This window comes from Diaphorina citri, unplaced genomic scaffold (assembly GCF_000475195.1).
Source record: "Diaphorina citri unplaced genomic scaffold, Diaci psyllid genome assembly version 1.1 scaffold394, whole genome shotgun sequence".
NCBI classification, from domain to species: Eukaryota; Metazoa; Arthropoda; class Insecta; order Hemiptera; family Psyllidae; genus Diaphorina; species Diaphorina citri.
Genome location: NW_007377829.1, coordinates 120,503 through 128,033, shown reverse-complemented (window position 1 = coordinate 128,033; position 7,531 = coordinate 120,503).

Sequence of the window (7,531 nt, the reverse complement as noted above, 5' to 3'; positions counted from 1 at the left end):
CAACCTTCGAGCTCTATTGTAATTCAAAAGCAACAATCGGTGCCTACTAACTTACGTCAAAAAAAAAAAAAAAAAAATAAAAAAAAAAAAAAAAAAAAAAAAAAAAGCTGTTATTGAACTTGGCTTAAACCCGTAGCTATCAACCTATGATTTCATCATTCCCTACTTTTAAATCAAATATAGTTGATACCTATATTATCTATTACCTTTACCTACCCTACCTTCCCTACCTATTAGAGGTAACGTATTCCGAGGTAGGTAAGTAGGTAGGTAGGTATAAAAAAAGTTTATAAATTGGTACCTACGTATATATATATATATTTTTTTTTTTTTTTTGCAAAATTTTTAAGATGAAGGGGGCAAGTTTTTATGAGTACAACCGTATAGCAGAATAACATTCCCTGTTTAAAATGAGTTTCATCAATCGTTCAGTCCTTTTTTTATACCCGCTTTAAATGATGTTTGTGATATTAGACCGATAGCTGCTATTTTATAGTTTTGCTATGATTCAGTACCACAATACCTACTCTCACTAGTTATACATAGTAAGAAACAAAGTAAGTGAAGTTTGACGTCACGGCATACGCTCCCGTAGGCGATGACGTCATAATTCATGACTCCCACTTCGTTTGTTTGTGCGCAAGCGTTTTTGCGCATTTTGACGTGAAGTCTGACGTCGCAACTCTTTGAACTTTTTCAATAGAACAGCAGTTAAAAATTGAATTTTCGACCTTTTAAAGTTACTTTTTCGGAGTTTTGACCTCAGATTTGGATTTTTCACAAATTTTTATGTAGGACTCGAGCTTTATAATATTTTCCCAATTGCAACTCCTCCATTGTCTCAAATATTATTCTCCAAATCAATACGCCACACTAATCTGATGTGACTTGGACTCAAGTCTAGCGCTCTAACTACCTACAGGAGACAAATAAGACACTGTTGTTTTATGAAATAGGTTTTGTAGTGATTTCCGGGATCACTTTTTGAAATTTTCAATTCTAAAAAATTAAAAAAAGAGCTTCCTGAAAGCTCATCTATATTCTAAATGCAAATGTAGGGGACACTTTGAAAACAAAACACTGTACCCATATTAGTTACTTTCCTTCTTCGGAAAGGAAAGTAAAAAAAGGAATGAGATCCCCCGTAAAAACAAAATGTGTGAAAAATAATGCCAAGGTCCTGTCCAAAAACATTAGCCTTTTCCGAAATATTTCCAATGGCTAACTACCTACCTATACCTACTATGGACTAGAATTTCGTTCTCACTCTCTTAAAATTCACTTACGAGGTATTGTGAGTAGTGAACATGCCAGGTGCCAGCACCCGGTAGTCCTTGTCATTACTGAGCTCCGCCATAAGTACCTCTACCTCATTGTTGATCTTTTCCATTTTGGCCATAGCATGCCCCAGGGCGGGTGCGGGGGCCTTCATCTCCTCGGCCCAAATGTCCCTGTCTAGCTTTAGGAACGTGTCCAGAATCTCCGCACTATCCACCATGGTTAACTTCCTCTGGAGGAGAAACAAGATGGAGGGTTAGATTTATGGTCAGTTTTTTTTTTCCTTCTAGATTTTTATAAGTACCTAGGTAAATAAAGGTGATTTAGCTAAAAATGAAATTTCTCATACGAAATTTCACAAACCACAACGGTGACTATGGGCCGTGGACCATTGACCCTCTACAATCGCCAAGATCATCGACCATCGCAGAAAAAATATTCAGCTCAATTTCTTGATTTTCTGCTAGGTTGGTATTATGGTCAAGGCTCCATTGAGGACACTTCTTTTCATTAGCATGGTTTACTAACGTGTGGTTTTTTGAAAAACTTTTTTCCTATGGAAAATATATCGGGGAACAAGGAGCAAGGCATCTCCTCCACTTTTATTCATGTATTGCATATTGCATAACCTAAATATTACCTGGCATTCATACAAATTTTAATCAAAATTATTTTCTACAAAGAAACGACTGAAACGAGAGCTTAATTAGTTTAGCTGTTCTAGCCAGTTTAGTTAGATTGGAGGGTAGTTCGCCTTGTAAGTGCTAGGTCGCGAGTTCGATTCCCAACTAACTATTTAGGTAGATATTTACTTACCTTGTTATTTCGGCTGCTTGGGGTACATCCCATAATATTTTTCAGAGAATATTTTTTGTGAACCATTTTTTCCTCTTGAAGAACAAAGGTAGACTTTGTCTTGTAGCAAAGGTGGATGTCGTGTGAAGAAGTTTGAACATCACATGGCGGGGGAATTCAAATTCGGGAATTAATCATACGGTATGAGCTGGGAAACTGACCATGATGGTGAGGAACAACTGGAAATAAAATAAATAACACAGGTAAAATAAATACAGTCAAACCTGGATACTAAGGGGAGGAGACGGCGTGTGTGGAAGAGGGGGGGGTTGCAGGAGACGGTGTGGGGTGGGGGTGTATAGGTACCCACCCATTTTGTAAGTTTATAGAGGTCAGGGAATATGGAAGAAGGTTCTGGATGTTTAGAGGAAGAGGGTGAAGAAAAAGGAAAGTAGAGGAGAAGAAGAAGAAAGAGGAGGAGAGGAGGAGGAAGAGGAGGAGGAGGAGGAGGAGAGAGAGAGAGAGAGAGAGAGTGAGTGAGTGAGTGAGAGAGAGAGAAGTGGGTAAAGGTATGTCTTGCCGTAATATTCGTATGTCGTATGGGTATTGGCTACCTATTACCTCAATATAGCTATTAAAGGCAGGTAGTAGCTAGGTATATGTACCTAGGGTACAAATAGTTTTGTTAACATAAACCGTAAGTTAAAGCATCTAGCAGCTTAAATACATAAATTATTATTTAATATAAGGTAATTTTACATAATTATGTATATGGACTAGTCCCAATTCCTATATAAATCATATATGTAAATCTATGTAAATATTATGTATAGGTATCTCTACGCACCACCACTTTCGTGTTCCTGGTAAAAAGACCTTTAATTTGATATATAGGTCGACCAGGTTTGTATAAGTCCTTCTATGGGGACAGGCAGACAGACAGACCGACAAACCGACAGACAGACGACACCGAAGCGAATACAATAGCCCGTCCCTTATACCTTTTTTTATTACTATCGTAATATTATTACTATCGTAATATTATTACTATCGTAATATTAAAGGAAGGACGGGCTAAAAAATCGGAAAAATGGTAATTTTGGACGGAGAAAAAATTGGACGGAAAAAAATTCGTGCAGTGTGAACCTGAACATGAACAGGTTGTAATTGTATTGTAACCCAATATCAACTCCCCACCAAGTTTCTCTATTTCCCCCCGTTTTTATTTATTCTTTATTTTTAATTATTATTTATTTATTAGTACCTATTTTTTAACGTGTCAGGTCATCTCCCCACTTTTCAGTATCCTATTTCCCCCCCGGGGTTTTTCCCTTTGGTCCGGTGGTAAATTCCCAAACCAGTTCGATTCTCGTTAGATCAATATTCATTAGTGGGGAACTTGGTGCCAGATTTCGTCAGTGGGGATCACACATCGTCCAGAATTTTTTTCTGGTTCAGTTCAATTTGGTTGCTCGTGACTTGTCGATCGTGGATATTTCGATATTGGTACCAATTTTTACTTTTTTTACTTTTTATTCTGTAATTCAGTGAAGCAGACTTTTTTGGTGATTTTACTTTTTTCTTTTCGTGTCACCATATTTCTACTTTCTAAAATTTCTTCTTGTTGGTGAAAGTTTTACTTCCAATATTTTTATTTTTATTTATTTTTATCTGCATCCCATGCTCTCCATGATGTCCTGGAAGTATTCTTTCCTTGGTCTGCCCCTCGGTCTCCTGCCAACTTCTCTTTCAAAGATACTCTAAATTAATGCCAAGGGCAAGATAAATCTATTGATCCTTAACAAATGGAGTGTTCTTGAATACATGTGACTCCACCCTTAAATAGCTAAAAAATACTCCAGCTAATGATCAAAAGTGCTCGAATTTCCAATAAATGTCAATCTAGATAGACAGATACTAAATTTGGAACAATGGTACATACGGCAAGATAAATCTATTGATCCTTAACAAATGGAGTGTTCTTGAATACATGTGACTCCACCCTTAAATAGCTAAAAAATACTCCAGCTTATGATCAAAAGTTCTCGAATTTCCAATAAATGTCAATGTAGATAGACAGATACTAAATTTGGTACAATGGTAGGTACATACCAGTAGTTCCTATTACCTATGTATTATTTTATTGAACCTCTCAGCCAAGGTCAAATTTCGAATGCAATCCCATAATGAGGAAATGCATTGCTTTTGGTTAAACCCGGATATAACCAGGAGGCTAGAGGAGGAACTTTCACCATTTCACGAGGTAGGTGTCCATTTTAATTTCCTTGATGCCAGATTACCAATCAGAACAATTCTAGTTATTTGTTATCCTTATTTCTTTGTAATAAATACACCCACGTGCAAAAATTCGGGACTGGTTTGGGACTCCTTCAATATCAACAATTTTTCGGAATTCATGATATCATGTTAATTCCTAGCTCGAGAAACGAATTCATTAAAAAAAAATTGAAAAACAAATTTGAATATTCGATAATGAAATCTCTACCTCGACCTTTGAAAAAAAAAAAACTCCCCACGATACGGTTTTTGACAGTTTGCAAAAACAAAATAATTTATTCAACCTTCATGAAAAATCTGGTGTGAACATCACACGACTTTCCTTATCCTATTGAATGATGCTTATTTGAGTGTTCTTTTACCCTAACTTTTACAATATCTCTAACCGTTTTGTCGCTATAGCTGAAAACCGCCAAAAAACGGTCGAAATCTGTCCAAAAGCGGTCAAAATACCGCCAAGCGCAGCAATCATCTCAACCAAACGTTCCGGCACCCTTGTCACATTTGACAGCTACATACCAAATTTCAAGTCTCTAGCTCTTACCGTTCTCGAGATATTTTGTTTACCACAGACAGACACACACACGGACCAATGGCTGAAACTTTGGATTTAGGCTCTAGGGACCTCAAAACGTGTTTTGGCACTAAAAATTGGATTTAGGCTCTAGGGACCTCAAAACGTGTTTTGACACTAAAAACTGACCATCGAAAATTTGACCCGATTACATTATTTTCCTTCCTATAGGATAAAGAAAGTAAAAAAAAAAAAAAACTTGAAATGATCACATTGGTTACACCGGCCTTTAGAATCTAGATCAAATGCTCATCAATGTCAGAAAACTCCATTGAGAAAATTGCTACTGAAGGTCATTGAACGACCTTGTCAAGGTCATTCCCCCACTCCCTTTGGGTCACAGTTCTCTATATTAGATTGGCATTTTTCTATGAACCAATCTATTCAGTTCTATTATCCGAAGTTAGTATAGATTCTATTACCTAACGCTAATAACTATAATTATTATTAGGAGTAGGAATAGAAATTTCTATTAGGTGTTAGCAATTGATTAGAAAGACGTAAGGGACCGTTCACACTGCACGAAACGATTTTTTTCTGTTACGAAATTTTCTTCGTTACGAAGAACAAGCTGGGCCCGTCCCTCCGGGAATTTTTTAGCCCGTAGTTTATTCAATCGTGGTTAAAGAAAATCAGTACCTATGTACCTACCTAATTTGTTTAATATTCAGTTTATTATTATTATTTTTTTTCCTTTTAATTTCATGTAATGATTTAAAATCAAGACTAGAGCCCGTTCTCCCTTTATTCCTTTTTAATATTTAAGTCACTAATCCATTTATTGGCCTTGCGCGGCATAGCTTAACATAGGTGACAAAAACCGGTCTTAAATTCGCTGAATCAAAAAGTTTTCCTCGCTTTGAGTTCATAGGTCGTCGCGACAAATTTCGAGATCAGAGCTCATTTGTGTGAGAAAATGTGAAAAAAATCCCCGAAAAACCAGTTTTTTTTTTTTTTTTTTTTTTTTTTTTGTTTTTTGGCTTTATGGTTTTCTGGACAAAATTTGCACCACCATTTTCGTGTTCCTGGTAAAAAGACCTTTAATTTGATATATAGGTCGACCAGGTTTGGATAAGTCCTTCTATGGGGACAGACAGACAGACCGACAGACAGACCAACAGACGACACCGAAGCGAATACAATAGTCCGTCCACTATACCTTTTATTATTACTATTGTAATTTAATAAAGGAAGGACGGACTAATGAAACCTCCCATTGAGTTGTCTTACTTGCTTTCCTTCCTACAGGATATAAGGAAAGTAAAAATTAATGCTTGTGGTTGAAAATCCTAAATCCTGTAGTTTTCCTTTTGTCGGATTTCGAAAAATCTGTGGGTTTCGCAGTTTTGACCTTACCTTTAGGGACAGAGGGACACCCTTTAAATTTTGTACAATTTATGAGTGGGAACGTGTGTAGATAGCGTATCTCCTACCCATTATTATTATTAGTCCCACCCACTCGCATTCATTTAACTTACAACTGGCCAAACATAAGGTTATGAACGTGAATTATTTCTCTCCCTAAAGTCCTTTGGCATCTACTTTAATTATTACAGTGGAACCTCGATTATTTCAAATTCCATTGTTTCAACTCTCTATTATTTCAACCCCAAAATCAGTTCTATTTTTTTCAAAGTGTTCAAACTGACGAGACTAATGACAAAGAAAATGTCGATAAGACATGATTTTTGTTTGTTTAATTTCAATAGGGTATTTATTAAAAATATTGTTCTTTTGTATCTAATTTCCCCTTTTCATTTTTTTACGGAATTTCAATTGTTTCAACTACCCTTGGTCCCAATTTGAAATAATCGAGGTTCTACTGTATAATTTTTATTCTACTATCCTCCATTTTTGAAAAGGTTCGAGCGGGGGTTATCTTGAAAATTTCCATTCTAATTTATGTTATTCAAATTTGTGGAAAAAAAGAAAACCCCCGGCGGGACTCTTGCTGGTATGGGCCGAAAATTTTTTCAGCACAAAATTTTGAAGAATAGAGAGTAAAAACGGGAAAAATAAATATAAAATGAACCTCTCACTCTAAAATAACATGCTGTGAGTGTAGGTAGATATGTAGATAATGAGAGAGAGAGAGAGGGAGGGAGAAAGAAAGAGAGAGTAAGAGCAAAAAGAGTGTAGAAAATTCAAGGAAGGAAGAGGGAGAGAGAGAAAGAAAGAGAGTGAGGGAGGAAGAGAGTAAGAGCAAAAAGAGTGTAGAAAATTCAAGGAAGGAAGAGGGAGAGAGAGAAAGAAAGAGAGTGAGGGAGGAAGAGAGAGAGAGGGGGGAGTAAGTGAGTGAGAGGGAAAGAGAGTTAGTAAGAGCGAGAAAGTGTAGCAGAAAATGAGGGGAAGGAAGAGAGAGAGAAATAATGAGCGTGAGAGGGAGGAAGAGATAGAGTAAGTGGGATAGACAGAAAGAAAAGGGAAGAGGGAGGGAGAGAGAGAAAGTGAGTGAGAGGAAAGGAGAGGGAGAAAGAAGATAATGAGAGAGCTGGAGAGAGAAAAATAAGAAAATGAGATAGGAGGGAAATATGGGGGAAAGAAAGGGAGGGAAAGAGAGAGAGAGAGAATGGGAGAAAAAGAGAT